Source organism: Ctenopharyngodon idella, chromosome 15 (assembly GCF_019924925.1).
Source record: "Ctenopharyngodon idella isolate HZGC_01 chromosome 15, HZGC01, whole genome shotgun sequence".
Taxonomy (NCBI): Eukaryota; Metazoa; Chordata; class Actinopteri; order Cypriniformes; family Xenocyprididae; genus Ctenopharyngodon; species Ctenopharyngodon idella.
The window spans coordinates 7,692,500-7,713,367 of record NC_067234.1 but is presented as its reverse complement, the minus strand read 5'-3'; the positions used below and the strand labels follow the sequence as shown (position 1 = coordinate 7,713,367).

The 20,868-nt window shown below is 42.7% G+C and overlaps 1 protein-coding gene across 1 annotated transcript in view; it reads right to left on the bottom strand.

The window, feature by feature from the left end:
- LOC127496049 (NACHT, LRR and PYD domains-containing protein 12-like) overlaps positions 1 to 3,779 on the bottom strand; it is a 30,819-nt gene extending 27,040 nt beyond the window's left edge. The window contains exons 1-3 of the mRNA XM_051863631.1: positions 3,695 to 3,779; positions 2,600 to 2,684; positions 2,366 to 2,489 (exon numbers count right to left, since the gene is read on the bottom strand). The gene's annotated coding sequence lies outside the window, so the exon portion shown is untranslated. The remainder of the gene's footprint in view (positions 1 to 2,365; positions 2,490 to 2,599; positions 2,685 to 3,694) is intronic.
- Between the last annotated feature and the right edge of the window lie 17,089 nt (positions 3,780 to 20,868).

The following is a 20,868-nucleotide window of genomic DNA, read 5'->3' as shown; positions in this document are numbered from 1 at the left end:
AAGAGTAAACTTAGAAGCGTATCCATCTCCATCGATTTTGATTCTTGTTCTCTTGGTGTATCTTCAGAACTATGTTGAAATGGTGGATGCACCATTTTTCTTCTCTGATCCTGCCCAGTGAAGTCTCATTGATAGCATGACTCGTGAATTAAATTGTACTGCACATGTCAAACTCGGTCATCCGCGCGCATCCGTAGTTGAGTATACTTTGAAAGATGCGCGGACACAACTGTGCGCGAGACACGTCTGGCTGCGGAAAGTGAAGTATACCCGGGCCTTAATACAGCTACTGATGTCTAGATGAAATTGATTTTTTCCCCAATTTTAAACATGAATTATAGCCATTTCAACATTTTAATGTAACTGAAACTTCCAACTTCCAGTTCACAGGGACTTTAACTCATTCAAGGCTGCTCCAATGGTGATATTCAACAAAATGGACATTTTTGACATTATTGTGTGTGTTACTGTTTGTTCAAGCGCGACAGAGAACTCGATACTGGTGTGCCGTCCATGCTCACTATACTGGCGCGCGTCTTTCTGTGCGTTGTGTGTGTGACAGGACATTAACAGACAGTACGTTCTCTTTTGGCGTACTTAAATGGTTTAAAAGCATTTGCAGAAAGAAGAGTGTAATCATATATTGTAATGCTAGCCAAAGGATGAAAAAAAAAAAAAAAAAACAGATGCTGCATTAACTGTGTTAAATATTTTAACGCTTTAAACTGGAAAAATGAATCGCATGCATTAACGTTGACAGCACTAAGTATTTTAGTTGATTTACTCTTTCCAAGGTCTGATTTCTGACACATGAAGAGGCAACAGCAATACGGCTATTTGATTTGCGCTCATTTAATTCATTTAATAGAGTTTACACTCATTCACTTCACACACTCATTATTGCATAGTGATTTTGGAGGTTTAAGTATAATATCATGCTTTCCTCTGGCTCACCTGTTATCCAGCAAACACGAGGAGTAACTGTGTCAGCCTCAGCAAAATATTATTTGGCAGAATTATTAGTTATATATTTTGAAGCCATTATCTGTGTCTTTCTGAATCAGGTATTTGGCTTCAGGCACACCCCTAATGGAAAGTCATGGAAACCCCACATGAGTGTGTGCCTTAATGAAGGCAAGCGCATTAATGTAGAATGGTAATTAAACTGACTGGAACTACCTGTGCATTAATAGCAAAACTGTAAGTTCATCTGCTTTAAGAGCAGTGGCGTTACCTCGCTAGTGAGAAATGTCATGTAGCTTTTAAGTTGCTAGTTCAGTTTTTACTGATAAAATAGAGCAGTGCTGACAACAGGTTTATGTGCAAGTGTGTGTCCGTTAGGGGTGGGGGAAAAAATTTGACTCTTAGATGCATTTTAAAAAACAACCTGTTTAACACGGAATACTATTCTTCTAATTTGTTTTACTATATTTATGGGCCACAAGAGAAATAATGGAATAAATTAAGACAGTTAGGATAGTCTACCGTTATCAGCATATTATGCTGAAATTGGTCTCTTGAGAAAAGTTTGCACGTTGCTTTTTGTGTGATATACATTGGCTTGCCTTCTTGGTTTAAAACGGAAAGATTTCCCAATATTGCGACGTAACCATTTTGGTTCGCAGAGGGCCCTGCAGATTTGCGCTACACCACTGTATGTGAGTGAAGAACAACGCACACAGACAGTGCTTACATCTACTGTGTTTACGTGAACACCAGTGCAGGCATTTTGACACGGTGTATTTGACCAATTAGACGCGCAACCAAAAACGGAGGCTTCAATGCTTGTGCATGTTACACTCGGAGCATGCGCACAGAAACATCCTGCCAGTATTGAGTTTTATTTTTAATATCAAGCACGTCCTACTCTTTACTTTCTCATTCATTCATGTTTCTTTATTAATAATGCCAACAGTCCCACCCACTGAAAGCTGCGTGGACTGTCATACAAATACGAATATGACACATTTATAGGACATAAAGGTCTATGCGGTAAAACGAAAGTAACCGGTGAAATGTTTCGAGATGTCCCTTGGCACAGCAGAGCACCAGTTTTAATAAAAGCATATGTTTAAGTTCAGTCACTATTTTACATACTGTAACATTTTCGCGGATGTTCAACAAATCATTATTTTCGCCGTTACCACAAACAAGCTGCAGCCGCATGAATCTGATGAGCGCAGGAGCTCTTGGTTACCATAGAAACGTGCGGTGATGACGGTGATGGCCTCAACATTGCGGTAGGCATCTCATAACTGCGGTATTGCGGTTATCGTCACAGCCCTAATTCAAGCATTCAACAGCCTCGTAGTATAATACAAATTATTACACACATATAGCAACATAGACAGTGTAACTGACTTACAGGTTTCTTAGACAGTCCATCTTCATTCCTCTTTTTCTCTTCTCGCTCTGTCTCACATGCAAGTTGAAGCCATCTTTTGATGCAGGATTCTTCTTCTTAATCTGTTGCTGTGAGCCTAATGTTTCTGACAAGTAATGAAACTAGTTAGTGCAGTATAATGTACAATGAATACATAGATGAATGTACAATTGAATTATAGTCATAATTATTATTTTACTACACTGTCTACACTACCGTGCTGAACCGACTGCAGATTGGTAGACAGTGAGTGAAGGGGAATTCATGCTGGTCAGTGCTGGTTTTTTTACAGCAGGAGGATCTGCATTGAGGAGACAGACAATGTATAACTTCAGTGTTATTGACCACTGGATTTACAGTTTAACTGGGCTACATGCTGCCTTCATGGGACTTAATTGTAGATCAGATCATGTTACTGACCATTTATTCAAATCATTTTATCCATTTGAGCTGAATTACAATAAAATGTTACATTTTCAATACCCAGATTCCCCTAAAACATCTACTTGCACAAACTTTGATCATATTTAAAATAAATAACAAAGTAATGATAAACAACAACTAATAGATGAAAGCTATTGCAGCCACAATAACAAATTATAACAAAGATAAATTATTAATTCAGGGTCTTCAGTTAGGCCTCGTTCATTCTTTTGTCACGTGATAGCAGCATAGGCTAGTGCAGGAAACAGATATGACCATTTCATCAGCATTTATTTAGGAATTATCATTTAATTATCACAAACAAAAAAAACTGTTTATCACATATTCACAAATTCAAAGTGCAAGAAATGAGATCAGGAACGCGTCATGTACTCACTTTAAGAATAACAGGAGTAAAACCAAACTAACGTTATCTGAATGTATGCTGTCACGTCACGTCACGTGACAAACGAACGAAAGAGACTCGGTGGTGAACTAATTAACGTTATTCACGAGATATTAAATAAAATAGTTTAAAATAATGATCTGATCAGTCTTGATCTACTGGCCGTAGCAAAGTATCATAAGAAAAATGTAAACAGCGCGAACATAGCAAATTACTCTGTCACGGTCACTTACAATCATCATTCAGCCTATTTCTCTACACAAACATTCATATTTAAAAAAAATCCTGAAAATCCAGAGATAGCAAAAGTTGAAATGACTAAATAACTTATCTTCAAATAGCCTTAGCTATGTGTTTGCTTGCTAACAACTTGTTAAGTTATCACTAACTTTAATATCACATAAACACTCCAATCAAATATAACGAAGCAATCGCCAACAAAAAGACATTGTTTAAATTTATTATTTTTTATGAAATCTTACCTTGACTTTACTTTGTGCAGTTTTCCACCGTCAATTCTCCAGCCGATCCTCTCTGCTGTTCCGTCTTTTGGGCGCCTTTTCCGCGCGCCTATTTTAAATTTAAAGGGCCGGAAGTAGGAAAATTCGAACCAGTTTGAACTTTGATTAAAAAAATATCTTATCTTTATCTTAGCTGAAGCCTATAACATGATTAAAAAAAAAAGTTTTGAAAAGTTAATAATATCAAAATAACATACAATGTACTCATTGCAGTTTGTGCTGATTTACCCACTCATAATTTAATTCATCTATTATGATAGGCTATTTTTATTAATAAAAAAGTCATTTATAAATGTAAATGTCAATATTCAGTCAAAATGTAAGACAAATTAAATATTTTTATTAATGTTTGTTTTGTAATGGTTTATTTATTTATTAGTTTATTCATTCATTTATTTACTTATTACAATATCAGGGTCACTTAAAGCAGTTTATAAAATGACACTGCCTGCTTACATTGTTAATCCTGCATTTCATTCAACCAATCATATTTGAGTGACAAGTTTAGAGTTTATGTCAAGTTTATGCATCAACCAGGGTTTTGTGCTGGTTATCATTTCCTGCTTTAAGGTTAATGGGTTGGGTTAGGTTTAGGGCTAGCGTTAGGACTAACTTGCCTTTGGGATCTTGTTACAAGATCAACAAAACATGTGTCCTGCTTGAAACCATGGCAAAGATTTTAACATACAACAGCTCAAAATATCTCTCTACCAAACATTAAACGTATGGTTTTTACACAATACAGAGTGTATATTGTATATCCCCCTACCCTAACCCTAAACCTACCCACCACACAAAACTTTCTGCATGTTTTGAATTGAAAAAAAAAAAAAAAGTTTAGTATGTTTTTAAGCCATTTGGTTTACGATGACAAAGGAAGTGTCCTCATAAACCATGTTTACATGGCCACTTTAGGTTCACATTCAGATTGGCCAGTCGTTACTGTCCCTCATGTTTGCCAAAACTGGTCCAGATATGTTTTAAGATATCTGAGCCATATTTGCTGCATTATTTGTGGGCCAGTTTAGACTCACACCCTGGTTAGCCAGTAATGACTGTGCCGTACATTTGCCAAATGTGGTCCAAAGTTGGAGTAATGTATTCGGGCTATATTTGTCATACCATGTGTGGGCCACTTTAGGTTCACATTCAGAATCGCCAGTGATTACTGTCCCATAAGTTTGCCAAAACTGGGCCAGATATGTTTTAAGATAACTGGGCCACATTTGCTGCATTATATGTGGGCCAGAGATTACTGTCCCATAAGTTTGCCAAAACTGGGCCAGATATGTTTTAAGATAACTGGGCCACATTTGCTGCATTATATGTGGGCCAGTGATTAAAGTCCCATAAGTTTGCCAAAACTGGGCCAGATATGTTTTAAGATAACTGGGCCACATTTGCTGCATTATATGTGGGCCAGTTTAGGCTCACACCCTGGTTAGCAAGTGCTGACTGTGCCATACATTGGCCAAAAGTAGTCCAAAGCTGGAGTACTGTATTCGGGCCATATTTGTTATGCTGTGTGTGGGCCACTTTAGGTTCACATTCAGATTTGCCAGTCGTTACTGTCCCTCATCTTTGACAAAACTGGCCCAGATGTGTTTTAAGATAACTGGGCCACATTTGCTGCATTATATGTGGGCCAGTTTAGGCTCACACCCTGGTTAGCCAGTGCTGACTGTGCCATACATTTGCCAAATGTGGTTCAAAGTTGGAGTACTGTATTCGGGCCATATTTGTTACGCTGTGTATGGTTCACATTGTGTGTGAGCCACTTTAGGTTCACATTCAGATTCAGATTTGCCAGTCGTTACTGTCCCTCATGTTTGTCCCAAAACTGGTCCAGATATGTTTTAAGATATCTGGGCCATATTTGCTGCATTATATGTGGGCCAGTTTAGGCTCACACCCTGGTTAGCCAGTGCTGACTGTGCCGTATATTTGCCAAATGTGGTCCAAAGTTGGAGTAATATATTCAGGCCATATTTGCTATGCTGTGTGTGGGCCACTTTAGGTTCACATTCAGATTTGCCAGTCGTTACTCTCCCTTATCTTTACCAAAACTGGCCCAGATATGTTTTAAGATAACTGGGCCACATTTGCTGCATTATATGTGGGCCAGTTTAGGCTCACACCCTGGTTAGCCAGTGCTGATTGTGCCATACATTTGCTAAATGTGGTCCAAAATTGGAGTAATGTATTCGGGCCATATTTGTTATGCCATGTCTGGGCCACTTTAGGTTTACATTGAGAATCGCCAGTGATTACACTCCGTCATCTTTGCCAAAACTGGCCCAGATATGTTTTAAGATATCTGAGCCATATTTGCTGCATTATTTGTGGGCCAGTTTAGACTCACACCCTGGTTAGCCAGTGATGACTGTGCCGTACATTTGCCAAATGTGGTCCAAAGTTGGAGTAATGTATCCGGGCCATATTTGCTATGCTGTGTGTGGGCCACTTTAGGTTCACATTCAGATTTGCCAGTCATTACTGTCCCTCATCTTTGCCATAACTGGCCCAGATATGTTTTAAGATAACTGGGACACATTTTCTGCATTATATGTGGGCCCATTTAGACTCACACCCTGGTTAGCCAGTGCTGACTGTGCCATACATTTGCCAAATGTGCTCCAAAGTTAGAGTAATCTATTCGGGACATATTCGTTATGCCATGTGTGGGCCACTTTAGGTTCACATTCAGAATCGCCAGTGATTACTATCCCATAAGTTTGCCAAAACTGGGCCAGATATGTTTTAAGATAACTGGGCCACATTTGCTGCATTATATGTGGGCCAGAGATTACTGTCCCATAAGTTTGCCAAAACTGGGCCAGATATGTTTTAAGATAACTGGGCCACATTTGCTGCATTATATGTGGGCCAGTGATTACTGTCCCATAAGTTTGCCAAAACTGGGCCAGATATGTTTTAAGATAACTGGGCCACATTTGCTGCATTATATGTGGGCCAGTTTAGGCTCACACCCTGGTTAGCCAGTGCTGACTGTGCCATACATTGGCCAAAAGTGGTCCAAAGTTGGAGTAATATATTCAGGCCATATTTGCTATGCTGTGTGTGGGCCACTTTAGGTTCACATTCAGATTTGCCAGTCGTTACTCTCCCTCATCTTTACCAAAACTGGCCCAGATATGTTTTAAGATAACTGGGCCACATTTGCTGCATTATATGTGGGCCAGTTTAGGCTCACACCCTGGTTAGCCAGTGCTGATTGTGCCATACATTTGCCAAATGTGGTCCAAAGTTGGAGTAATGTATTCGGGCCATATTTGTTATGCCATATCTGGGCCACTTTAGGTTTACATTGAGAATCGCCAGTGATTACACTCCGTCATCTTTGCCAAAACTGGCCCAGATATGTTTTAAGATATCTGAGCCATATTTGCTGCATTATTTGTGGGCCAGTTTAGACTCACACCCTGGTTAGCCAGTGATGACTGTGCCGTACATTTGCCAAATGTGGTCCAAAGTTGGAGTAATGTATCCGGGCCATATTTGCTATGTTGTGTGTGGGCCACTTTAGGTTCACATTCAGATTTGCCAGTCATTACTGTCCCTCATCTTTGCCATAACTGGGCCAGATATGTTTTAAGATAACTGGGCCACATTTGCTGCATTATATGTGGGCCAGTGATTACTGTCCCATAAGTTTGCCAAAACTGGGCCAGATATGTTTTAAGATAACTGGGCCACATTTGCTGCATTATATGTGGGCCAGTTTAGGCTCACACCCTGGTTAGCCAGTGCTGACTGTGCCATACATTGGCCAAAAGTGGTCCAAAGCTGGAGTACTGTATTCGGACCATATTTGTTATGCTGTGTGTGGGCCACTTTAGGTTCACATTCAGATTCAGATTTGCCAGTCGTTACTGTCCCTCATGTTTGTCCCAAAACTGGTCCAGATATGTTTTAAGATATCTGGGCCATATTTGCTGCATTATATGTGGGCCAGTTTAGACTCACACCCTGGTTAGCCAGTGCTGACTGTGCCATACATTTGCCAAATGTGGTCCAAAGTTGGAGTAATGTATTCGGGCCATATTTGTTATGCCATGTGTGGGCCACTTTAGGTTCACATTCAGAATCGCCAGTGATTACTGTCCCATAAGTTTGCCAAAACTGGGCCAGATATGGTTTAAGATAACTGGGCCACATTTGCTGCATTATATGTGGGCCAGTTTAGACTCACACCCTGGTTAGCCAGTGCTGACTGTGCCATACATATGCCAAATGTGGTCCAAAGTTGGAGTAATGTATTCAAGCCATATTTGTTATGCCATATCTGGGCCACTTTAGGTTTACATTGAGAATCGCCAGTGATTACACTCCGTCATCTTTGCCAAAACTGGCCCAGATATGTTTTAAGATAACTGGGCCATATTTGCTGCATTATTTGTGGGCCAGTTTAGACTCACACCCTGGTTAGCCAGTGATGACTGTGCCGTACATTTGCCAAATATGGCCCAAAGTTGGAGTAATGTATTCGGGCCATATTTGCTATGCTGTGTGTGGGCCACTTTAGGTTCACATTCAGATTTGCCAGTCGTTACTGTCCCTCATCTTTGCCAAAACTGGGCCAGATATGTTTTAAGATAATTGGGCCACATTTGCTGCATTATATGTGGGCCAGTTTAGGCTCACACCCTGGTTGCAGTGCTGACTGTGCCGTACATTTGCCAAATGTGGTCCAAAGTTGGAGTAATATATTCAGGCCATATTTGCTATGCTGTGTGTGGGCCACTTTGGGTTCACATTCAGATTTGCCAGTCGTTACTCTCCCTCATCTTTACCAAAACTGGCCAAGATATGTTTTAAGATAACTGGGCCACATTTGCTGCATTATATGTGGGCCAGTTTAGGCTCACACCCTGGTTAGCCAGTGCTGATTGTGCCATACATTTGCCAAATGTGGCCCAAAGTTGGAGTAATGTATTCGGGCCATATTTGCTATGCTGTGTGTGGGCCACTTTAGGTTCACATTCAGATTTGCCAGTCGTTACTGTCCCTCATCTTTGCCAAAACTGGGCCAGATATGTTTTAAGATAATTGGGCCATATTTGCTGCATTATATGTGGGCCAGTTTAGGCTCACACCCTGGTTAGCCAGTGCTGACTGTGCCGTACATTTGCCAAATGTGGTCCAAAGTTGGAGTAATATATTCAGGCCATATTTGCAATGCTGTGTTTGGGCCACTTTAGGTTCACATTCAGATTTGCCAGTCGTTACTCTCCCTTATCTTTACCAAAACTGGCCCAGATATGTTTTAAGATAACTGGGCCACATTTGCTGCATTATATGTGGGCCAGTTTAGGCTCACACCCTGGTTAGCCAGTGCTGACTGTGCCATACATTTGCCAAATGTGCTCCAAAGTTAGAGTAATCTATTCGGGACATATTCGTTATGCCATGTGTGGGCCACTTTAGGTTCACATTCAGAATCGCCAGTGATTACTATCCCATAAGTTTGCCAAAACTGGGCCAGATATGTTTTAAGATAACTGGGCCACATTTGCTGCATTATATGTGGGCCAGAGATTACTGTCCCATAAGTTTGCCAAAACTGGGCCAGATATGTTTTAAGATAACTGGGCCACATTTGCTGCATTATATGTGGGCCAGTTTAGGCTCACACCCTGGTTAGCCAGTGCTGACTGTGCCATACATTGGCCAAATGTGGTCCAAAGTTGGAGTAATGTATTCGGGCCATATTTGTTATGCCATATCTGGGCCACTTTAGGTTTACATTGAGAATCGCCAGTGATTACACTCCGTCATCTTTGCCAAAACTGGCCCAGATATGTTTTAAGATATCTGAGCCATATTTGCTGCATTATTTGTGGGCCAGTTTAGACTCACACCCTGGTTAGCCAGTGATGACTGTGCCGTACATTTGCCAAATGTGGTCCAAAGTTGGAGTAATGTATCCGGGCCATATTTGCTATGCTGTGTGTGGGCCACTTTAGGTTCACATTCAGATTTGCCAGTCATTACTGTCCCTCATCTTTGCCATAACTGGCCCAGATATGTTTTAAGATAACTGGGCCACATTTGCTGCATTATATGTGGGCCAGAGATTACTGTCCCATAAGTTTGCCAAAACTGGGCCAGATATGTTTTAAGATAACTGGGCCACATTTGCTGCATTATATGTGGGCCAGTGATTACTGTCCCATAAGTTTGCCAAAACTGGGCCAGATATGTTTTAAGATAACTGGGCCACATTTGCTGCATTATATGTGGGCCAGTTTAGGCTCACACCCTGGTTAGCCAGTGCTGACTGTGCCATACATTGGCCAAAAGTGGTCCAAAGCTGGAGTACTGTATTCGGACCATATTTGTTATGCTGTGTGTGGGCCACTTTAGGTTCACATTCAGATTCAGATTTGCCAGTCGTTACTGTCCCTCATGTTTGTCCCAAAACTGGTCCAGATATGTTTTAAGATATCTGGGCCATATTTGCTGCATTATATGTGGGCCAGTTTAGACTCACACCCTGGTTAGCCAGTGCTGACTGTGCCATACATTTGCCAAATGTGGTCCAAAGTTGGAGTAATGTATTCGGGCCATATTTGTTATGCCATGTGTGGGCCACTTTAGGTTCACATTCAGAATCGCCAGTGATTACTGTCCCATAAGTTTGCCAAAACTGGGCCAGATATGGTTTAAGATAACTGGGCCACATTTGCTGCATTATATGTGGGCCAGTTTAGACTCACACCCTGGTTAGCCAGTGCTGACTGTGCCATACATATGCCAAATGTGGTCCAAAGTTGGAGTAATGTATTCAAGCCATATTTGTTATGCCATATCTGGGCCACTTTAGGTTTACATTGAGAATCGCCAGTGATTACACTCCGTCATCTTTGCCAAAACTGGCCCAGATATGTTTTAAGATAACTGGGCCATATTTGCTGCATTATTTGTGGGCCAGTTTAGACTCACACCCTGGTTAGCCAGTGATGACTGTGCCGTACATTTGCCAAATATGGCCCAAAGTTGGAGTAATGTATTCGGGCCATATTTGCTATGCTGTGTGTGGGCCACTTTAGGTTCACATTCAGATTTGCCAGTCGTTACTGTCCCTCATCTTTGCCAAAACTGGGCCAGATATGTTTTAAGATAATTGGGCCACATTTGCTGCATTATATGTGGGCCAGTTTAGGCTCACACCCTGGTTGCAGTGCTGACTGTGCCGTACATTTGCCAAATGTGGTCCAAAGTTGGAGTAATATATTCAGGCCATATTTGCTATGCTGTGTGTGGGCCACTTTGGGTTCACATTCAGATTTGCCAGTCGTTACTCTCCCTCATCTTTACCAAAACTGGCCAAGATATGTTTTAAGATAACTGGGCCACATTTGCTGCATTATATGTGGGCCAGTTTAGGCTCACACCCTGGTTAGCCAGTGCTGATTGTGCCATACATTTGCCAAATGTGGCCCAAAGTTGGAGTAATGTATTCGGGCCATATTTGCTATGCTGTGTGTGGGCCACTTTAGGTTCACATTCAGATTTGCCAGTCGTTACTGTCCCTCATCTTTGCCAAAACTGGGCCAGATATGTTTTAAGATAATTGGGCCATATTTGCTGCATTATATGTGGGCCAGTTTAGGCTCACACCCTGGTTAGCCAGTGCTGACTGTGCCGTACATTTGCCAAATGTGGTCCAAAGTTGGAGTAATATATTCAGGCCATATTTGCAATGCTGTGTTTGGGCCACTTTAGGTTCACATTCAGATTTGCCAGTCGTTACTCTCCCTTATCTTTACCAAAACTGGCCCAGATATGTTTTAAGATAACTGGGCCACATTTGCTGCATTATATGTGGGCCAGTTTAGGCTCACACCCTGGTTAGCCAGTGCTGACTGTGCCATACATTTGCCAAATGTGCTCCAAAGTTAGAGTAATCTATTCGGGACATATTCGTTATGCCATGTGTGGGCCACTTTAGGTTCACATTCAGAATCGCCAGTGATTACTATCCCATAAGTTTGCCAAAACTGGGCCAGATATGTTTTAAGATAACTGGGCCACATTTGCTGCATTATATGTGGGCCAGAGATTACTGTCCCATAAGTTTGCCAAAACTGGGCCAGATATGTTTTAAGATAACTGGGCCACATTTGCTGCATTATATGTGGGCCAGTTTAGGCTCACACCCTGGTTAGCCAGTGCTGACTGTGCCATACATTGGCCAAATGTGGTCCAAAGTTGGAGTAATGTATTCGGGCCATATTTGTTATGCCATATCTGGGCCACTTTAGGTTTACATTGAGAATCGCCAGTGATTACACTCCGTCATCTTTGCCAAAACTGGCCCAGATATGTTTTAAGATATCTGAGCCATATTTGCTGCATTATTTGTGGGCCAGTTTAGACTCACACCCTGGTTAGCCAGTGATGACTGTGCCGTACATTTGCCAAATGTGGTCCAAAGTTGGAGTAATGTATCCGGGCCATATTTGCTATGCTGTGTGTGGGCCACTTTAGGTTCACATTCAGATTTGCCAGTCATTACTGTCCCTCATCTTTGCCATAACTGGCCCAGATATGTTTTAAGATAACTGGGCCACATTTGCTGCATTATATGTGGGCCAGAGATTACTGTCCCATAAGTTTGCCAAAACTGGGCCAGATATGTTTTAAGATAACTGGGCCACATTTGCTGCATTATATGTGGGCCAGTGATTACTGTCCCATAAGTTTGCCAAAACTGGGCCAGATATGTTTTAAGATAACTGGGCCACATTTGCTGCATTATATGTGGGCCAGTTTAGGCTCACACCCTGGTTAGCCAGTGCTGACTGTGCCATACATTGGCCAAAAGTGGTCCAAAGCTGGAGTACTGTATTCGGACCATATTTGTTATGCTGTGTGTGGGCCACTTTAGGTTCACATTCAGATTCAGATTTGCCAGTTGTTACTGTCCCTCATGTTTGTCCCAAAACTGGTCCAGATATGTTTTAAGATATCTGGGCCATATTTGCTGCATTATATGTGGGCCAGTTTAGACTCACACCCTGGTTAGCCAGTGCTGACTGTGCCATACATTTGCCAAATGTGGTCCAAAGTTGGAGTAATATATTCGGGCCATATTTGTTATGCCATGTGTGGGCCACTTTAGGTTCACATTCAGAATCGCCAGTGATTACTATCCCATAAGTTTGCCAAAACTGGGCCAGATATGTTTTAAGATAACTGGGCCACATTTGCTGCATTATATGTGGGCCAGTTTAGACTCACACCCTGGTTAGCCAGTGCTGACTGTGCCATACATATGCCAAATGTGGTCCAAAGTTGGAGTAATGTATTCAAGCCATATTTGTTATGCCATATCTGGGCCACTTTAGGTTTACATTGAGAATCGCCAGTGATTACACTCCGTCATCTTTGCCAAAACTGGCCCAGATATGTTTTAAGATAACTGGGCCATATTTGCTGCATTATTTGTGGGCCAGTTTAGACTCACACCCTGGTTAGCCAGTGATGACTGTGCCGTACATTTGCCAAATGTGGCCCAAAGTTGGAGTAATGTATTCGGGCCATATTTGCTATGCTGTGTGTGGGCCACTTTAGGTTCACATTCAGATTTGCCAGTCGTTACTGTCCCTCATCTTTGCCAAAACTGGGCCAGATATGTTTTAAGATAATTGGGCCACATTTGCTGCATTATATGTGGGCCAGTTTAGGCTCACACCCTGGTTAGCCAGTGCTGACTGTGCCGTACATTTGCCAAATGTGGTCCAAAGTTGGAGTAATATATTCAGGCCATATTTGCTATGCTGTGTGTGGGCCACTTTGGGTTCACATTCAGATTTGCCAGTCGTTACTCTCCCTCATCTTTACCAAAACTGGCCAAGATATGTTTTAAGATAACTGGGCCACATTTGCTGCATTATATGTGGGCCAGTTTAGGCTCACACCCTGGTTAGCCAGTGCTGATTGTGCCATACATTTGCCAAATGTGGCCCAAAGTTGGAGTAATGTATTCGGGCCATATTTGCTATGCTGTGTGTGGGCAACTTTAGGTTCACATTCAGATTTGCCAGTCGTTACTGTCCCTCATCTTTGCCAAAACTGGGCCAGATATGTTTTAAGATAATTGGGCCATATTTGCTGCATTATATGTGGGCCAGTTTAGGCTCACACCCTGGTTAGCCAGTGCTGACTGTGCCGTACATTTGCCAAATGTGGTCCAAAGTTGGAGTAATATATTCAGGCCATATTTGCTATGCTGTGTTTGGGCCACTTTAGGTTCACATTCAGATTTGCCAGTCGTTACTCTCCCTTATCTTTACCAAAACTGGCCCAGATATGTTTTAAGATAACTGGGCCACATTTGCTGCATTATATGTGGGCCAGTTTAGGCTCACACCCTGGTTAGCCAGTGCTGACTGTGCCATACATTTGCCAAATGTGCTCCAAAGTTAGAGTAATCTATTCGGGACATATTCGTTATGCCATGTGTGGGCCACTTTAGGTTCACATTCAGAATCGCCAGTGATTACTATCCCATAAGTTTGCCAAAACTGGGCCAGATATGTTTTAAGATAACTGGGCCACATTTGCTGCATTATATGTGGGCCAGAGATTACTGTCCCATAAGTTTGCCAAAACTGGGCCAGATATGTTTTAAGATAACTGGGCCACATTTGCTGCATTATATGTGGGCCAGTGATTACTGTCCCATAAGTTTGCCAAAACTGGGCCAGATATGTTTTAAGATAACTGGGCCACATTTGCTGCATTATATGTGGGCCAGTTTAGGCTCACACCCTGGTTAGCCAGTGCTGACTGTGCCATACATTGGCCAAAAGTGGTCCAAAGTTGGAGTAATATATTCAGGCCATATTTGCTATGCTGTGTGTGGGCCACTTTAGGTTCACATTCAGATTTGCCAGTCGTTACTCTCCCTCATCTTTACCAAAACTGGCCCAGATATGTTTTAAGATAACTGGGCCACATTTGCTGCATTATATGTGGGCCAGTTTAGGCTCACACCCTGGTTAGCCAGTGCTGATTGTGCCATACATTTGCCAAATGTGGTCCAAAGTTGGAGTAATGTATTCGGGCCATATTTGTTATGCCATATCTGGGCCACTTTAGGTTTACATTGAGAATCGCCAGTGATTACACTCCGTCATCTTTGCCAAAACTGGCCCAGATATGTTTTAAGATATCTGAGCCATATTTGCTGCATTATTTGTGGGCCAGTTTAGACTCACACCCTGGTTAGCCAGTGATGACTGTGCCGTACATTTGCCAAATGTGGTCCAAAGTTGGAGTAATGTATCCGGGCCATATTTGCTATGCTGTGTGTGGGCCACTTTAGGTTCACATTCAGATTTGCCAGTCATTACTGTCCCTCATCTTTGCCATAACTGGCCCAGATATGTTTTAAGATAACTGGGCCACATTTGCTGCATTATATGTGGGCCAGTTTAGGCTCACACCCTGGTTAGCCAGTGCTGACTGTGCCATACATTGGCCAAATGTTGTCCAACGCTGAAGTAATGTATCCGGTCCATATTTGCTATGCTGTGTGTGGGCCACTTTAGGTTCACATTCAGATTTGCCAGTTATTACTGTCCATCATCTTTGCCATAACTGGTCCAGATATGTTTTAAAATAACTGGGCCACATTTTCTGCATTATATGTGGGCCAGTTTAGACTCACACCCTGTTTAGCCAGTGCTGACTGTGCCATACATATGCCAAATATGGTCCAAAGTTGGAGTAATGTATCCGGGCGATATCTGCTATGCTGTGTGTGGGCCACTTTAGGTTCACATTCAGATTTGCCAGTTGTTACTGTCCCTCATCTTTGCCAAAACTGGCCCAGATATATTTAAAGATATCTGGGCCACATTTGCTGCATTATATTTGGGCCAGTTTAGACTCAGACCCTGGTTAGCCAGTGCTGACTGTGCCGTACATTTGCCAAATGTGGTCCAAAGTTGGAGTAATGTATTCGGGCTATATTTGTTATGCCATGTGTGGGCCACTTTAGGTTCACATTCAGATTGGCCAGTCCTTACTGTCCCTCATCTTTGCCAAAACTGGCCCAGATATGTTTTAAGATATCTGGGCCACATTTGCTGCATTATATGTGGGCCAGTTTAGACTCACACCCTGGTTAGCCTGTGCTGACTGTGCCGTACATTTGCCAAATGTGGTCCAAAGTTGGAGTAATGTATTCGGACTATATTTGTTATGCCATGTGTGGGCCACTTTAGTTTCACATTCAGATTGGCCAGTCGTTACTGTCCCTCATCTTTGCCAAAACTGGCCCAGATATGTTTTAAGATAACTGGGCCACATTTGCTGCATTATATGTGGGCCAGTTTAGGCTCACACCCTGGTTAGCCAGTGCTGACTGTGCCGTACATTGGCCAAATGTGGTCCAAAGTTGGAGTAATGTATTCGGGCTGTATTTGTTATGCCATGTCTGGGCCACTTTAGGTTTACATTGAGAATCGCCAGTGATTACACTCCGTCATCTTTGCCAAAACTGGCCCAGATATGTTTTAAGATAACTGGGCCATATTTGCTGCATTATTTGTGGGCCAGTTTAGACTCACACCCTGGTTAGCCAGTGCTGACTGTGCCATACATTTGCCAAATATGGCCCAAAGTTGGAGTAATGTATTCGGGCCATATTTGCTATGCTGTGTGTGGGCCACTTTAGGTTCACATTCAGATTTGCCAGTCGTTACTGTCCCTCATTTTTGCCAAAACTGGCCCAGATATGTTTTAAGATAACTGGGCCACATTTGCTGCATTATATGTGGGCCAGTTTAGACTCACACCCTGGTTAGCCAGTGCTGACTGTGCCATACATTTGCCAAAATCTGGTCCAAAGTTGGAGTAATCTATTCGGGACATATTTGTTATGCCATGTGTGGGCCACTTTAGGTTCACATTCAGAATCGACAGTGATTACTGTCCCATAAGTTTGCCAAAACTGGGCCAGATATGTTTTAAGATAACTGGGCCACATTTGCTGCATTATATGTGGGCCAGTTTAGGCTCACACCCTGGTTAGCCAGTGCTGACTGTACCGTACATTGGCCAAATGTGGTCCAAAGTTGGAGTAATGTATTCGTGCTGTATTTGTTATGCCATGTGTGGGCCACTTTAGGTTCACATTCAGATTGGCCAGTCGTTACTGTCCCTCATCTTTGCCAATAGTGGCCCAGATATGTTTTAAGATAACTGGGCCACATTTGCTGCATTATATGTGGGCCAGTTTAGGCTCACACCCTGGTTAGCCAGTGCTGACTGTGCCATACATATGCCAAATGTGGTCCAAAGTTGGAGTAATGTATCCGGGCCATATTTGCTATGCTGTGTGTGGGCCACTTTAGGTTCACATTCAGATTTGCCAGTCATTACTGTCCCTCACCTTTGCCATAACTGGCCCAGATATGTTTTAAGATAACTGGGACACATTTTCTGCATTATATGTGGGCCAATTTAGACTCACACCCTGGTTAGCCAGTGCTGACTGTGCCATACATTTGCCAAATGTGGTCCAAAGTTGGAGTAATCTATTCGGGACATATTTGTTATGCCATGTGTGGGCCACTTTAGGTTCACATTCAGAATCGCCAGTGATTACTGTCCCATAAGTTTGCCAAAACTGGGCCAGATATGTTTTAAGATAAATGGGCCACATTTGCTGCATTATATGTGGGCCAGTTTAGACTCACACCCTGGTTAGCCAGTGCTGACTGTGGCATATATTGGCCAAATGTGGTCCAAAGTTGGAGTAATGTATTCGGGCTATATTTGTTATGCCATGTGTGGGCCACTTTAGGTTCACATTCAGATTTGCCAGTCGTTACTCTCCCTCATCTTTGCCAAAACTGGCCCAGATATGTTTTAAGATAACTGGGCCACATTTGCTGCATTATATGTGGGCCAGAGATTACTGTCCCATAAGTTTCCCAAAACTGGGCCAGATATGTTTGAAGATAACTGGGCCACATTTGCTGCATTATATGTGGGCCAGTGATTACTGTCCCATAAGTTTGCCAAAACTTGGCCAGATATGTTTTAAGATAACTGGGCCACATTTGCTGCATTATATGTGGGCCAGTTTAGACTCACACCCTGGTTAGCCAGTGATGACTGTGCCGTACATTTGCCAAATGTGGTCCAAAGTTGGAGTAATGTATCCGGGCCTTATTTGCTATGCTGTGTGTGAGCCACTTTAGGTTCACATTCAGATTTGCCAGTCGTTACTCTCCCTCATCTTTGCCAAAACTGGCCCAGATATGTTTTAAGATAACTGGGCCACATTTGCTGCATTATATGTGGTCCAGTTTAGACTCACACCCTGGTTAGCCAGTGCTGACTGTGCCGTACATTTGCCAAATGTGGTCCAAAGTTGGAGTAATGTATTCGGGCTATATTTGTTATGCCATGTGTGGGCCACTTTAGGTTCACATTCAGATTGGCCAGTCGTTACTGTCCCTCATCTTTGCCAAAACTGGCCCAGATATGTTTTAAGATAACTGGGCCACATTTGCTGCATTATATGTGGGCCAGTTTAGGCTCACACCCTGTTTAGCCAGTGCTGACTGTGCCATACATATGCCAAATATGGTCCAAAGTTGGAGTAATGTATCCGGGCGATATCTGCTATGCTGTGTGTGGGCCACTTTAGGTTCACATTCAGATTTGCCAGTTGTTACTGTCCCTCATCTTTGCCAAAACTGGCCCAGATATATTTAAAGATATCTGGGCCACATTTGCTGCATTATATTTGGGCCAGTTTAGACTCAGACCCTGGTTAGCCAGTGCTGACTGTGCCGTACATTTGCCAAATGTGGTCCAAAGTTGGAGTAATGTATTCGGGCTATATTTGTTATGCCATGTGTGGGCCACTTTAGGTTCACATTCAGATTGGCCAGTCGTTACTCTCCCTCATCTTTGCCAATACTGGCCCAGATATGTTTTAAGATAACTGGGCCACATTTGCTGCATTATATGTGGGCCAGTTTAGGCTCACACCCTGGTTAGCCAGTGCTGACTGTGCCATACATTGGCCAAATGTGGTCCAAAGTTGGAGTAATGTATTCGGGCTATATTTGTTATGCCATGTGTGGGCCACTTTAGGTTCACATTCAGATTTGCCAGTCGTTACTCTCCCTCATCTTTGCCAAAACTGGGCCAGATATGTTTTAAGATAACTGGGCCACATTTGCTGCATTATATGTGGGCCAGTTTAGGCTCACACCCTGGTTAGCCAGTGCTGACTGTGCCATATATTTGCCAAATGTGGTCCAAAGTTGGAGTGCTGTATTCGGGCCATATTTGTCACGCTGTCTGTGGGCCACTTTAGGTTCACATTCAGATTTGCCAGTCGTTACTGTCCCTCATGTTTGCCAAAACTGGTCCAGATATGTTTTAAGATATCTGGGCCATATTTGCTGCATTATTTGTGGGCCAGTTTAGACTCACACCCTGGTTAGCCAGTGCTGACTGTGCCATACATTGGCCAAATGTTGTCCAAAGCTGGAGTAATGTATTCGGGCCATATTTGTTATGCCATGTGTGGGCCACTTTAGGTTCACATTCAGAATAGCCAGTGATTACTGTCCCATAATTTTGCCAAAACTGGGCCAGATATGTTTTAAGATAACTGGGCCACATTTGCAGCATTATATGTCGGCCAGTTTAGGCTCACACCCTGGTTAGCCAGTGCTGACTGTGCCATACATATGCCAAATGTGGTCCAAAGTTGGAGTAATGTATTCAAGCCATATTTGTTATGCCATGTCTGGGCCACTTTAGGTTTACATTGAGAATCGCCAGTGATTACACTCCGTCATCTTTGCCAAAACTGGCCCAGATATGTTTTAAGATAACTGGGCCATATTTGCTGCATTATTTGTGGGCCAGTTTAGACTCACACCCTGGTTAGCCAGTGATGACTGTGCCGTACATTTGCCAAATATGGCCCAAAGTTGGAGTAATGTATTCGGGCCATATTTGCTATGCTGTGTGTGGGCCACTTTAGGTTCACATTCAGATTTGCCAGTCGTTACTGTCCCTCATCTTTGCCAAAACTGGCAAAGATATGTTTTAAGATAACTGGGCCACATTTGCTGCATTATATGTGGGCCAGTTTAGACTCACACCCTGGTTAGCCAGTGCTGACTGTGCCATACATTTGCCAAATGTGGTCCAAAGTTGGAGTAATCTATTCGGGACATATTTGTTATGCCATGTGTGGGCCACTTTAGGTTCACATTCAGAATCGCCAGTGAATACTGTCCCATAAGTTTGCCAAAACTGGGCCAGATATGTTTTAAGATAACTGAGCCACATTTGCTGCATTATATGTGGGCCAGTTTAGGCTCACACCCTGGTTAGCCAGTGCTGACTGTGCCGTACATTGGCCAAATGTGGTCCAAAGTTTGAGTAATGTATTCGGGCTATATTTGTTATGCCATGTGTGGGCCACTTTAGGTTCACATTCAGATTGGCCAGTCGTTACTGTCCCTCATCTTTGCCGAAACTGGCCCAGATATGTTTTAAGATAACTGGGCCACATTTGCTGCATTATATGTGGGCCAGTTTAGGCTCACACCCTGGTTAGCCAGTGCTGACTGTGCCGTACATTGGCCAAATGTGGTCCAAAGTTGGAGTAATGTATTCGGGCTGTATTTGTTATGCCATGTGTGGGCCACTTTAGGTTCACATTCAGATTGGCCAGTCGTTACTGTCCCTCATCTTTGCCAATAGTGGCCCAAATATGTTTTAAGATAACTGGGCCACATTTGCTGCAGTATATGTGGTCCAGTTTAGACTCACACCCTGGTTAGCCAGTGCTGACTGTGCCATATATTGGCCAAATGTGGTCCAAAGTTGGAGTAATGTATTCGGGCTATATTTGTTATGCCATGTGTGGGCCACTTTAGGTTCACATTCAGATTTGCCAGTCGTTACTCTCCCTCATCTTTGCCAAAACTGGGCCAGATATGTTTTAAGATAACTGGGCCACATTTGCTGCATTATATGTGGGCCAGTTTAGGCTCACACCCTGGTTAGCCAGTGCTGACTGTGCCATACATTTGCCAAATGTGGTCCAAAGTTGGAGT